The following is a 13,113-nucleotide window of genomic DNA, read 5'->3' on the forward strand; positions in this document are numbered from 1 at the left end:
GCTTCCAGCAGCGTCCAGAGCTACACATCGTACTGCACACCTATCAACATCTTGCAAAAGAGGTCTGTGCGCATAATAGCATCAGCAGCAAGAACTGCAAAATCTTCGCCAATTTTTAAGGAGCTGAACATCATGCACTTCAATAAAGCACGAGATTACAAAACAGCAATACTGATCAAGAGGGTCATAAGTACTAACACTCCGTACCACTCATCTATCTTAAGCTTTCCTAGTAGAAATACTAGGCATGCTAACAATAATAACCTGAACGTACCGAAGATATCAAATGTATACGGGTGTCGAAGCCTTCCTTTTATTGGCACAAAAATATGGAATAGCCTCCCACCAACAATAAAATGTATGACACAAAACGATCAGTCAATAAAAACATACATGATGTCTGACACATATTTTTCACCTAGTTGAAAGTCTGATCTGCAGCACATAATACGTATTTTCCCTGATACCTTGTATAGTTCCCAAGTGTGTGTACCGTGATTCTTGCTCAAAGTTTGGCGTTTATTTTTGTAATGTATCAACACATCTTCCTTGTCATATGTATTGAACCCCTGATATGTTTCTTGTTCTTGACTTGGATAAAAAAAACAATTTGAAATTTTTCGTATGGATCCAAAACTAGCCTTGGGGCTATGGTTCCAGGTGCTCATCGCAGCACTTGTATATAGGAAAATTTCAAAAAAATAAACCTTCTTCTTCTTCTTCTTCTTCTTCTTCTTCTTCTAGCCTCGCAGCTTCTTGGCCAATCCCCCGCGTGGGTACGCGCCATATCATAGGGAACCAACCAACCAACCAACCAACTCTACTCGAGGAACGCGCGGCATAAAAGAAGGTCCTCTGGCGCAGGACGAGAAGCAGCGGGGCTCAGCCGGCAGGCGACCGTGCGCTAAAAAAAGAACATCGCAAAACCTAACAAAACTTAGCAAAGCCTAGCAAAACCTCGCAAAACTTAGCAAAATTTAGCAAAACTGGAAGAAGCTAGGCCCACCCCCCGCTCCGCTGTCTCTCCCCCCTTGCACCGGCCACTAGCTCAAGCTGCTGGAATATTTTTTTGCCCTGTTTTCACTATCAGCACTTTTCAGAAATGCCCCAATTAGCGCGGTAGAGGCTGTTGTTTAACAGTGTATAATGAACGCGCCAGTATATTGGTGGCTTTGCGTAGAAAATTTACGGAAAATTCCATGGCTCGATTCATCTCCCTATCACCATATCCGTCTTTACGAAAATACACTTTTAGTGCGCCAATAGTGTGCGCAAATACATAAGAATCGAAATGTGATTGTGCAATGCGCTTTTTGTTTACGTGTTGCTGCTTGAAGTCAGTTTTTCGCATGTGTATGTTCCCTGGAAAATGACTGTTGGGAATACACGAACCGACTCCTTACCAAAAACCCTCTTAATGATGATATTGCATTGCGGGCGTGCTCACTTCTAACAAAAGCTTGATCAGGGCTTGATAGTTGGTTGAACATACTGAATAAATTTGAGGCGCTAAACAACGGGGACCAAAGAAACACGTCTTGGCGCCTTGTCTGTGTCTACGTGTTTCTTTGGTCCCCGTTGTTTAGCGCCTCAAATTTACTCACTTCTAAATTCTGCGCACAAACCACTATAGACGGTATTCATTCAAAAGTTTAGCGGGCGATTTTCTTCGCTTGGCCACACTGAAAGCCGCCATGTCTGTGGCCACTGTGCTAGCGCATGCGCTGTGCGCCCACATCTCGAGAAAAAAAAAAAAACACCGGTGTCCCGTTTGTCGTCTGCCGCGTTTCAACCCAATTATCGGTAGTGGCGTCAAGAGATATATTATTAATCGCATTCACATTACGTGGTGGCGCTCTACCACCTGCCATCGATAACTTCGCATCACCGGAGGATGAAACCGCGGCAGCGAACGGCCGGAACGGCGCGCAAGTCCGACACTGTAGTTGGCTGCCGCCGTGGATGCCGACGCAAGTGCACCCGCACCGTATCCACGACTTTGTCTGGTAAGTTCCCTCTAATACATGGTTGATTACAAAAACCGAATAATTTCTTTGGAGAGCTGTTTCACGCGTACGCCGATTTAGCGATGGTAGCGAATGCGAGGCCGGTGCTGTAACCCGAGCGCTGACGGATCGCAAGCGCCCTTTGAACAAATCCCTCGAGTTTGGCTTCCGTACGGCAACATTTTCTGCATATGCCTTCGGGCGATCGCTTTTCCGCGAGCATACGCGTGATTTATCGCGACGCAGTCGCACGCATACGTGGGCTCTAACGTTTTTATCGCTCTACCTACTCGTGCACGCCCCCGTCTGCCAACGTGTTTTCAAATAAATTGGAATGAAAACTTAGGCAGGCAGCAATGCGCCACCATCAGCTTCGCAGTCACCAGTCGCGATCGCACGCTGGATGCCTTGTCGGTTGTTCGAACGAGGGATAAAAAACAGGCGCGCTCTTGTTTTTTATTTAAATCGCGGCAATCACTGACACTGACAATCACTGACATCACTGAGATTTTCTTCAGACTCCAATTCCAGAGAAAATCTGCTGTTGCAGTGACCAACCCGTTCCGCTGGTGCCGTGTAGATTCAATGCGCAAGTCTTGACGCAGAAAAATTACTAGGACCCAGATTTCGGAAGTGTAGTGGACGCGCATTTCACGGCGCGCTGAAGGTGCGTTTCTCACGCTCGCTCGGGCGGCGGTTCGCGTTACCGGACCCGCCGGATGTGTGACGCGTGAGCTATCGTGTTCCACGCCTGCGCCGCCGCGCCATCGGGGACCGGGGGGGGGGGGGGGGGGGGGTTTATTTCTCTTCGCTTAATAAGGCACTTGAGTTTTAGCAACCGGTCGGTGTGGTCGCTTTCATCGTCGCTCGTCAGTCGACGAGACATGGTGTCAGAAGTGGGATAAAGTTAGCGACACATCGATCAATTATTAATAGCAATCAGTCTAAGGTGCGTAGCCTGCAAAACACGCTATGGCGGATGGAGATCCTTCTATCCAGTTCAGCGGCACCGGGCTTCAACCGCCACCGAAATTCGATTTTGGGAACCCAAGCTCTTGGAAAGAATGGGTCTACCAGTTCGACGACTATTGCTGTGCATCTGTGCATCTACCAAGCGCCGGGAGAAGTACAGGTCAGAACACTTCTTTACGACATGGGCTCCCAAGACGCCTGCCGCGTTCTCAACACTCTAGCATTGTCCAGCGAAGACTGGAGCTCGCTAGAAGAAGTTCACCGATCAGTTCATCCACCCGGTCAACGAGGTCTACGAAAGTGTCCGCTTCCACCGTCGAACCCAGGGTGAAGGCGAGACCGTAGACGAGTTCTACACTGCGCTGCGTACACTTGTCAAAAAGTGCAACTACGCCTCAGCGGAAGTGGAAGAACGACTCGTTCGAGACAGGTTCGTCATGGGTCTCCGGGACTCTAACCTTGTGGACAAACTGTGCCGAACACAAAAGCTTACCCTTGAAGAAGCAAGACTACAGGCTCGCATCAACGAAGATGCCATGAAAGCCCGTGCAGCAGTGTTCCAAAAAGAGCGAAATCCTGCTCCAATGTGGCCGAGGCCAAAGTTCAAAAGCGCTTCCAAAAGCCGCGACATGGCTCGGATTCTCAAGGGAGCTCCGGCAAGCGTGTTACGAAGTCCAACACAAGCGACGCTACCACAAGCTGCAGATACTGCGGTCGACCAACGCATCCTCGAGCAGATTGCCCAGCTAGGCAAGCCAAGTGCAAAGGGTGTAATTGGATTGGACACTTCGAAGCAGTCTGCGAAAAGAAAAGCAAGAAGAACATGGGAGCTCTCACACTGCACTCCGTAGCAGCCATCACCAGAGCCAAGTTCGTAAAAGTGGCCGTCAACGGACTACGCTAACTTCAAGGTTGACTCGGGTGCGGAGGTGACAGTGGTACCGGACTCGTTTCCAGGCATACCGAACAGCTGCAAAAGCCAGAAGGTGAGCTTACGGGCCCAGGAAATTACTCCCTCACCGTTCTAGGAACATTCCAAGCGAAACTGAGCTGGAAAGGCAGGTCTACAGTGCAAACAGTGTATGTTGTGCCTTCGCAAGACCCGCCGCTTCTTGGATTCCCTGCGATACAGGCTCTTGGAGTTGTACGGTTCGTGGACAGTGTAACGGATTCTACCGTCACTTTGAAGGACAGTCTCTTCGATGGCTTGGGTGAGCTGCAAGACGAATACGTGATACGTCTCCAACCATGCGCCAAACCGTTCTCACTCAGCGTGCCGAGAAGAGTACCGATTCCGCTTCACAAACCAGTTCGAGAGGAGCTCACCAAGCTCGAATCCCAGGGAGTCATCCAACGGGTGGACCGTCCCACACCATGGTGTTCCGGTATGGTGGCTGTTCCAAAAGCAGGAGGAGGCTACCGAATATGCGTTGACCTCACCCGACTCAACGCAGTCGTGCTTCGGGAGGGTCACATACTACCCTCAGTCGAGAACATCCTGGGACGCCTCGGATCAGCAAAGGTATTCTCTAAGCTCGATGCTACCGCTAGCTTTCACCAGGTGAAGCTTTCAGAAGAAAGTCAAGAACTCACTACGTTCATAACACCAATGGGAAGATTGTTTCCAAAGGCTACCTTTTTGAATCTGCTCAGCGCCAGAATATTTTGAGCGACAGATGAGCAGAATTCTGGAAGGCCTGGAAGGAGTTGTGAGCATGATTGACGACATTCTTGTCTTCGGAGCACCGCAGCAAGAGCATGACCAACGTCTCAAGCAGGTGTTATAGCGCTTGGAAGAAGCGGGAATCAAGCTGAACCGCAAGAAATGCACGTTCTCTGCAAACCAAGTCAAGTTTCTTGTAGTCGTGGTTAGTGCACAAGGAATCATTCCCGATCCAGAAAAGGTCGAGGCCTTGGCCAAGCTACCAACCCCATTGGATGTCAGCGGTGTCCGAAGACTGCTGGGAATGGTGAACCATGTGGGCCGCTTCATTCCTCATCTTTCCGACATCACAGCACCGATCAGGGCATTGCTTCAAAAGAGAAACTCATGGCTTTGGGGACCGTGCCAGCAAGCTGCTTTCGACAAGCTCAAAAGCTTGCTCAGTTCAGAGGTCTGCATGGCTAAATATGACCCATCGTACCCCACGGTTGTGTCAGCTGACGCAAGCTCATACGGTCTCGGAGCCGTATTGCTTCAAGATCAACCATCGGGAGAACGACGAGCGGTTGCTTACGCCTCACGATTCCTAACGGACACTGAAAGCCGCTACAGTCAAACAGAAAAAGAAGCTTTGGCTGTGACGTGGGCTGTCAAGAGGTTCGACCAGTTTCTGAGGGGCATCGCATTTCAAGTCGAAACGGATCATCGTCCTTTAGTCACGCTCCTGGGATCAGCAGAACTCGACATGATTCCGCCCAGAATCCAGCGCTTGCGAATCCGTCTTATGCACTATCAGTTCACTGTTCTCTACGTCCCTGGCAAGCTGATTGCCACGGCAGACACGCTGTCAAGGGCTCCTATTCAGGGACACGATCCTGAGCGAAGTCAATGGCAGACAGACTCCATCGAGTTATTCATCGGGGAAGTCGTTACAGCAGCTGCCACCCTCATATCCTCCCGCATGGATGCCTTACGCAAGCACCAAGCGGAAGACGGCATCTGTTCTGGGCTACTCCGCTTCTGTGAGAAAGGATGGCCAGAAAACGTCTCAAAGGTTCCAGTTCATCTAAGGGAGTACTGGAAGGAAAGAGGCAACATCACAGTGTGCGATGGCTTCTTGCTCAAAGATCGCCGCATCATTATTCCAAGCCTGATGCGCCGTGAGGTACTTCAGCAAATCCACGAAGGCCACCAAGGCATTGGACGGTGCAAGGCAAGGGCAAGGGACGCAGTATGGTGGCCTACCCTTAGCAGCGAAATTGAGCAGCTCGTAACATCGTGTGCGAAATGCGCTCAGACGAGAGTTCAGCGTTCGGAGCCACTAATCGCAACACCGACTCCAAATCGGCCATGGCAGCGTGTAGGCGCCGACTTGTTTGAACTTGATGGAACTCACTACATAATCGTGGTGGACTACTACTCTCGTTTTCCGGAAGTAATCAGCTTGTCGTCGACCACCTCCACAGCTGTCATTGCGGCTGTCAAGAGCACGTTCGCGCGACATGGAATACCTGATGTGTTCGTGTCCGACAACGGCCCGCAATTTTCGTCATGGGTGTTCGCCGAGTTCGCGCAGACCTACGGATTTCATCACATCACGAGCAGCCCGAGCTACCCACAGTCAAACGGCGAGGCAGAACACATGGTGCGGACCATGAAGGATCTTTTCACAAAATCCAAGGACCCACACATGGCGCTTCTGGTGTACCGCGACACGCCAGGAGCGAGCGGATACAGCCCATCGCAGCTCCTAATGGGCCGACGTCTGCAAACGACAGTGCCGAAGATGCCAGACACCCTGCAACCGGAGTGGCCACCACACGACGAAGTTGCAGCTAAGGATAAAGCTAACCGAACAAAACAAAGTCAAGACTTCAACCGTCGTCACGCCGCCCACCAACTCCGCCCACTCGCTGACGGGGAGGATGTGTGGGTGCAGGATATGTCATGCGCAGCAAAGGTGCTCAGCCCAGCAAGAAGACCACGCTCATATGTGGTGGAAACACCGACAGGCATCATTCAGCGCAACCGTCGGCATTTGGTGCCGTTCAACGGTGCAGGCATGCCTGATGCCTGTGCAGGCAAGCACAGACGAAACACCAGCAGTGACGGTTGAAAGCTCCGCGGATCAAACCCGCCGGATGTGTGACGCGTGAGCTATCGTGTTCCACGCCTGCGCCGCCGCGCCATCGGGGACCGGGGGGGTTTATTTCTCTTCGCTTAATAAAGGCACTTGAGTTCCATCAACCGGTCGGTGTGGTCGCTTTCATCGCCACTCGTCAGCCGACGAGACAGGAAGTACCTTAATTTGAGGAATGAAAAAAAATTGGGCATTTTAATTAGTGAACAAACCGGAGTAACGCTAGTTCCATGTTTGGCTCGTTCCTTTTAACTGCTCCATTTTTACTGTGCACCTTAAAACACCCAGTTATTCCTCCCTCCCCCTCTGTGCTTTTACTACATAGCTGCATTTATTACATGGAATGGCGAGTTGATTTTTAAGCATTGCCTTGGGCACACATGGTATCTAGCAGGTTATTTTATGCACCATTCTTTTTTTAAGCAACCAACCTTCCCAACCGGCAAGCAGACTATTCATATGCTTGCAGGCTCTGTTTTCACCATCCTTGCGTCTGCACATATGTATATTTGTTAAACGTTGCCTGCATACCTTCTAGTCCAGACTTCATATTTGAAAAGCGGCAACTGGCCACAGTTGCCGCTTTTCTAATGGAGGCGAAAAGCAGAAATGCCCATGTTCGAGATTTTGGCACACGTTAAAACATCCCCAAGTGGTCAAAATTAACCTTAGTCCCTCACTACGGTGTGCCTGATCGCCTGTGTAGTGTCAGTGTGTTAAACCTCATAGTCAATCAAAGTGTTCGTACAAACCTTCTACAAAGCAAGCACAAGCCGTTTTCAACTTTATGTGGTCACTGGTGAACTGACTGTTGTAAAACTGTGCATCGCAGCATGTTTAAGTTCACATGTTACTACTCACTCTTGCAGGTCTGAAGCATGAGATCAACCACTGGCTCTCAACAGCCACTCCCCCAGTCCGGCGAAGTCAACAAAAAGCCATCCAGCCACCACTAGGCACACAAGGCTGCAGAAAAAACTTGGCATAGCGTATGCATGTTTCTGGCCTATTTTTGCTTCTCTTAAGAAGGTAAAGTTTATGCAGCCTGTGTTGCTTTTCAGTTTCAGTTGTACAACTTTTTTTTTTATGTTGATTATGCAAAATTCGTGTTGAAACGTATAAAAATGTGCAGTGCCAAAGGGACACTGCACCTCCAAGGCAAACTTCATTTTAGATTTTTTTATCCTTCACCTCCGTAAATGCTGGCATCATTACAGGAGTACTTGTCGAACGTTTTGGTGTGTGGGTGTTTGCGTCTGTCCCGAATGCAAGATGGTGTGCCACGGTCCCTTGGGCTGGACCTACCCCACTTCTGATAGTGATGAAAAGCATGTCATAGTCTTCACATAAGCCATATGATGGCCAATTCTTTAAATGCGTGTGAACATCCACTGCCTGACTACTCTTTACGTCCCAACTTTCAGCCTCTCATCAGTGCTAGTAAACATCCTACGCGAGGCTGACCCCTTTGCTAAGCTGCACAGAAAAAAGGTCAACCCAACAGCTCAGCCATTATCAGCAGCTGACAATCCTTGTGAATCCTCAGGTGCTGTCAAGTGCACAAATAATTCCTCCATGTGCTCACCTTTGTGAGAGAGAAACGAGCCAAGAATGCCCCAGCAACACATCAGTGATGGCCTCCCAGATGGCCGATAGGATTCTCCAGGTACAGCGCGGAGGGGTTTTGAACCCCCTCCCCCAAACATTTTACTATGCTGCACATAAGCAAGTGCTAGCATTCATTTTGGCAAGGCTCCTTCCATTCTCCCATACCTCCATACACCCCCAACCCCTAAAAGTATTTCTGGCTGTACCAACAGTTGATGGACTGTGAAGAATGAGCACCCTGGAAAGAACTAAAGGAGGTGTTTCAGGTGTGCATTTGGAGGTTGTCAGGTGACACACTGTTGAGTCGAGTTGATACGTGCAGCATACCACGGTAGCAATGCACCAAGCATGTGTGATCCTGCATTCAAGGCCAGTGCACTGCAGGCGTATTAGTAACTGCACTTGCATTGGGTCAAATTAAACTACGCAGCTGTTGAGGAAAACAATGGGGTGTACTCACGGGAGCAAAACTCTAGATTGATGCAAGCAGCAGCTGAAAGGCATTACATGCTGCCACATGAATAAGTGCCTCCTGCCAAGAAGACACTGGCTGTACGGCCTAGTTTAACAGTACGATATTCATTTCGTGCTTGTTGCTTTGGCTACATGTGGCTTCGGCCTTGTTGAAGCGTTTTAGCGATTAGCGGTCAGTAATGCATTGAACGTTTTTTTCTTGACCTCTGATTGGGAGCTTAAGCACGCGACAGGCTTCATTAAAATCAAGTCCTAGCACTTCGGGATTTACACTCTATGCGCAGATTGTGACTATTCATGAAGGACGAGGACAATAGAAAGGAGCAGTAAAAAATTCTTTAGGGCCTCATCTGGGGAGAGTGACCATTTGGGCTCCTTTCCTTGGTTGCAGCAAAGCCAAGGGAATGCGAGCTGTGGACCGGCGACCAAGGACAACTCCACCCGGAGCTGGGATTGTGTGCGCTGGACGTTGCGTCGTCGGCTGTCGAGCACTGAGGGCCAAAACCATCGAGGACAGGCGGCCATATCCATGCCAACAGAATCAACCTAAACAACAAGGTGAGCTGGGCAGCTACGGTCTCCCACGGCAAACACACTCAGAGACACATGGTCCCCCAGAGTCAATACACTCACGGCAGACATTCCGATTCATGCTCAGAAATTAACAAAATCCATCACATGCTTAAGTCCATTATCGTTGCAAAGAAAAAGTTCTAAAAGCAGCCCTAACTGAACTTAAGGGAGTCGACACCACTGTGAACCCCGCCTCTTCCAAAACGTCAGACCAGCATCTCAGGCCATCGTTGACTCCAGCCACAGCAGGTTACCGACCTTGGGGTCCTCAGAAATTGGGTCCGCAGATGCAATGGACAATTCTCCATCTGGCTGTACTCAGTTAAAACACTGGGACAAGAAAATTGGCCTTGGCAAACCCCCCTTGCTTCAGGGTCGGATGATTAGTACGTTACGGAAGGTGTGCTTCAAAATTTTGGAGAACAGATCATGGAAACCCTCGTGCGACATTCAAAGCCATGTTAGTGCAATTTGAGGATAAGATTGGTGCTGAAATCACCGGTCTCAACATTTGCATCACCGGTTCTTTGAGGACGCTGCGTGAAGGGGAATGGGCCCCATAAAATCGACTGCACGTGCGTCTGGCCTCCGTCAGCGGACAGTTCCAAAGTGCTCACCAATCGTGTAAAGGCACATTCCCACTGGCGACTTGGCACATTGCGTGACATCGCAAGTGATGAGCCGGGCATCGCTTTTTCTCGCTTTGCGAGGGAGGACAAGATCGCTCTAGGACTGAATCCCCTCGTTGCGCCTCGGCAATGCAAAACCGGATAGCCAATCATGGCTAAGGAGTCAGCTGACGTAGCTGCAAAGGAAAGATTTGTTTACATCCAGCAATGCAAACAATGGTGAGCCGCTGCTGCCGCACAGGGCTGACTGTGCCTGTCGGGTCAGGGGTCAGGCCGGCAAGGAATTTTTCATGCGCTTCAGTTCTTTGGTCAGTGACTTCAGGGTATGTGTGTACTAATCAACAAACAGTGTAGAACTCATCAGTGTGGAAAGTCTTTTCAAATGGCAAACACGGTGTAGAACTTGGAGTGTTCGGAGGCGTCAAAACTTCTGCGTCTGTGAAAAGAAGTGAAATTTGCCAGCCGGGATGGGAGTATTGTTGCATCGAATTAATTACTAAATGCAAAACATGGCTGACCGGCACGTTTCTCCTAAACGTATGGAGCCCTTCTCGCAACACCTCCAAATTGACCGAGCTTTTTTAGAAAACTCTTGAAATTTTCCATTTCGACACATTACTCATTGTCGGTGATTTTAATGCACATCACACTAAGTGGGGATTGCAAGCATGACACCATTAAAAAGCGAAAACCTTTGGCTTGATGCCCAACAAGAAGGCCTCACCCTTACCACTGACCATACGCATCCCACTTGCACCGGAAGTAGTGTGAGCAGTGATGAGCAGCAGTGTGAGCAGCCTTGCCTCACTTTTACAGAACACACGTAAAGGAAGACCACTTTACGCAACACATAAGAGAATCTCGGCAGCGACCACCCGGCAACATCAAACGAAGGTCTGGTAGGCCCGCTTATCCTCATTTACTGAGATGCATTTCAAGGGCTCTGAGTGGTGCAGCGGGATTCCTCACACTCGGTGATTGGTCCACATATCTGAGAAATAACTAACATCAAGGCAAAGGCGGATCAACTGGGCCGAGATGCTGAGCAGGCAACTAATTATACATTTGAAGCAGGGAACCAATGCCAGGTTGACTTGCAGCTTCCCCACATGTGGGAGGCCAAAAGTGGTTTGCAACAGCAACTCCGCAAGAACAAAGTCAGTTGCAACGTGTTTTGTCGCCTGGATTGGCTTGACCAACACATTGAAGAATACTCAGTTATTGCGACAAAATTGGCATGCAGCTTGCGATTGCACTGTGAGAAGCAACTACCCAAGACATGAAACGTCGTCTGATGCTTAATCGATCTCGGTAAGAGCCAAGCCATACATTGATGCAACCTAATGGGGAATTCCATTGAGAGAACAGGAGCAGTGGCATCGTGCAGTGAGGAGTAGGTGACAGAACACTTGGGGGCACGCGGGAGCAGGGCCACTGCACCTGCCATGAGTGCGGCACGCACCCGGAGAGCAGGTGGGAGAGGAAAAAACGACGAGGGGAAAACACGGTCCCGACCGGCTGTATGGGCATACATGATAGCATTTATCAGGTTAAATAAGGGCGATCCGGCTACACTACTTGCAGTAGCAGCAATATGAGGCCTGTCTGCAAGATTGGCGAGTGAGGAACAGGCGGTATCACTACGAGGGCGTCTCAAATACGACAAAAACCAGTAACAGAGGCTATTTTGCTCATATGCACCATCTCTTGGGGTGAAGTAGAGGTTAAACTGCCGGCTACTTGTTCTTGTAGTCGTTCGTGCGAATCTCCCCGGTGCCGTTCGTTTTTTTTTTTCTTTTTTTTTTCTCTCTCTCTCTCTCTCTCTCTCTCTCTTCAGCCCTTAGCATTTTTGAAAACTGAGAACGAATATTTCAGTAGAAGAAACACCCCCGCCCCACGCAGAATCGTTAAATGATGTACAACCAAAGTGGGAAGCTCCTTCACTGGGTCTGTTTGCTGAACAGCACCGTTGATTCTGGGCATGGAGTTCAGTGAGAGTAAAGCCCCTCCTATGGGCACGGCCGCGGCGGAGGGGCTTTAATTTAGAGCAGCCCAGCGGCAGCGCGGCGGCGCGTGTCATGTCGTCACTCCATGTACCGTAATTACCCGATTCTAACGCGCGCCCTTTTTCCGGAAAAATAGGCCGAAAAATCACATGCGCGTTAGCATCGGATTCGAAACCGAAACCGAAACAGCAGAAATTTCGTCCCACCCATCGCCATCACCATGTCAAGATGGCGCTAAAGCTTTTAGCAACGATTTTTCGGATGCAGGAACCATATGCGCCTAGACTTTTCTATCGGCGTTCACACAAATCGTCAAATTGTTCCACTTGCGCGCTTGATAACAGCAATGGCAGCAGCGGCTCTCACGCGTTCAAAACGAGCGGTCGGCTGAAGCGTGCGGCTCTGGAGAAGCTCGCGGGATGGGCGTGCGAGGCGTGGGCCACGATCCCATCGACCATGGTTGAATGTTCGTTCAGAAGTGTGGCATCGCGAAGGCTCTTGGCGGCACCGAGGACGAGATGTTCTGGTCAGCGGAAAGCGACGAGGAGTGAGATGAGCGAAATTACTTTGGGGAATAAATCGCCCATTTCTCCCGCATTCGTTTGTCTGGGTTATAAAGTTCCGTGCGCGTTACAAACGGAGGTGCAAGTTTTTTGGTTTTTTTGTCAGAAAAATCTGGTGCGCGTTAGAATCGGGGGCGCGTTAGAATTGGATAAGTACGGTAGCTCAGAGATTTCCTGCCGCGCGAACTTTGTCGTGAAAGTTCGCTCCACGTATTCCAGCCTTTAGGCATCCCAGCAATCTCTGCAGAAAAGCATGTGTGAGCAAAGCCGGGCAAAGCACGTGTGGCGGTGTGAAGCATTCGCATGCTCGTAGGGCTCGCTGCCCATTCCACAAAGTTGCAAATGCACAATGGATACTGCCGCGCTCCCCGATACAAGGGAGCAAAACACACACACACACACACACACACAAAGGGGAGGATATGACGTTAAAGTTCATGTGACTTCCTTTGTATCGTACTGTGCTCACTCCGACTTTT

The 13,113-nt window shown here is 49.8% G+C and overlaps 1 long non-coding RNA gene across 2 annotated transcripts; it reads left to right on the forward strand.

The window, feature by feature from the left end:
• The first annotated feature begins 1,734 nt into the window (after positions 1 to 1,734).
• LOC144150013 (uncharacterized) lies at positions 1,735 to 12,643 on the forward strand. Of its 2 annotated transcripts, none has more exons than XR_013318410.1 (3): positions 1,735 to 2,006; positions 7,651 to 7,810; positions 9,255 to 12,643. It is a non-coding gene; the product is annotated as an uncharacterized LOC144150013 (long non-coding RNA). The 2 variants fall into 2 exon arrangements; XR_013318409.1 differs by having other exon boundaries at positions 1,740 to 2,006; positions 7,651 to 7,770.
• The last annotated feature ends 470 nt before the right edge of the window (positions 12,644 to 13,113 follow it).

Source organism: Haemaphysalis longicornis, unplaced genomic scaffold, assembly GCF_048455015.1.
Source record: "Haemaphysalis longicornis isolate Haplotype H1 unplaced genomic scaffold, Haemaphysalis longicornis Haplotype H1 scaffold_8, whole genome shotgun sequence".
NCBI lineage: Eukaryota > Metazoa > Arthropoda > Arachnida > Ixodida > Ixodidae > Haemaphysalis > Haemaphysalis longicornis.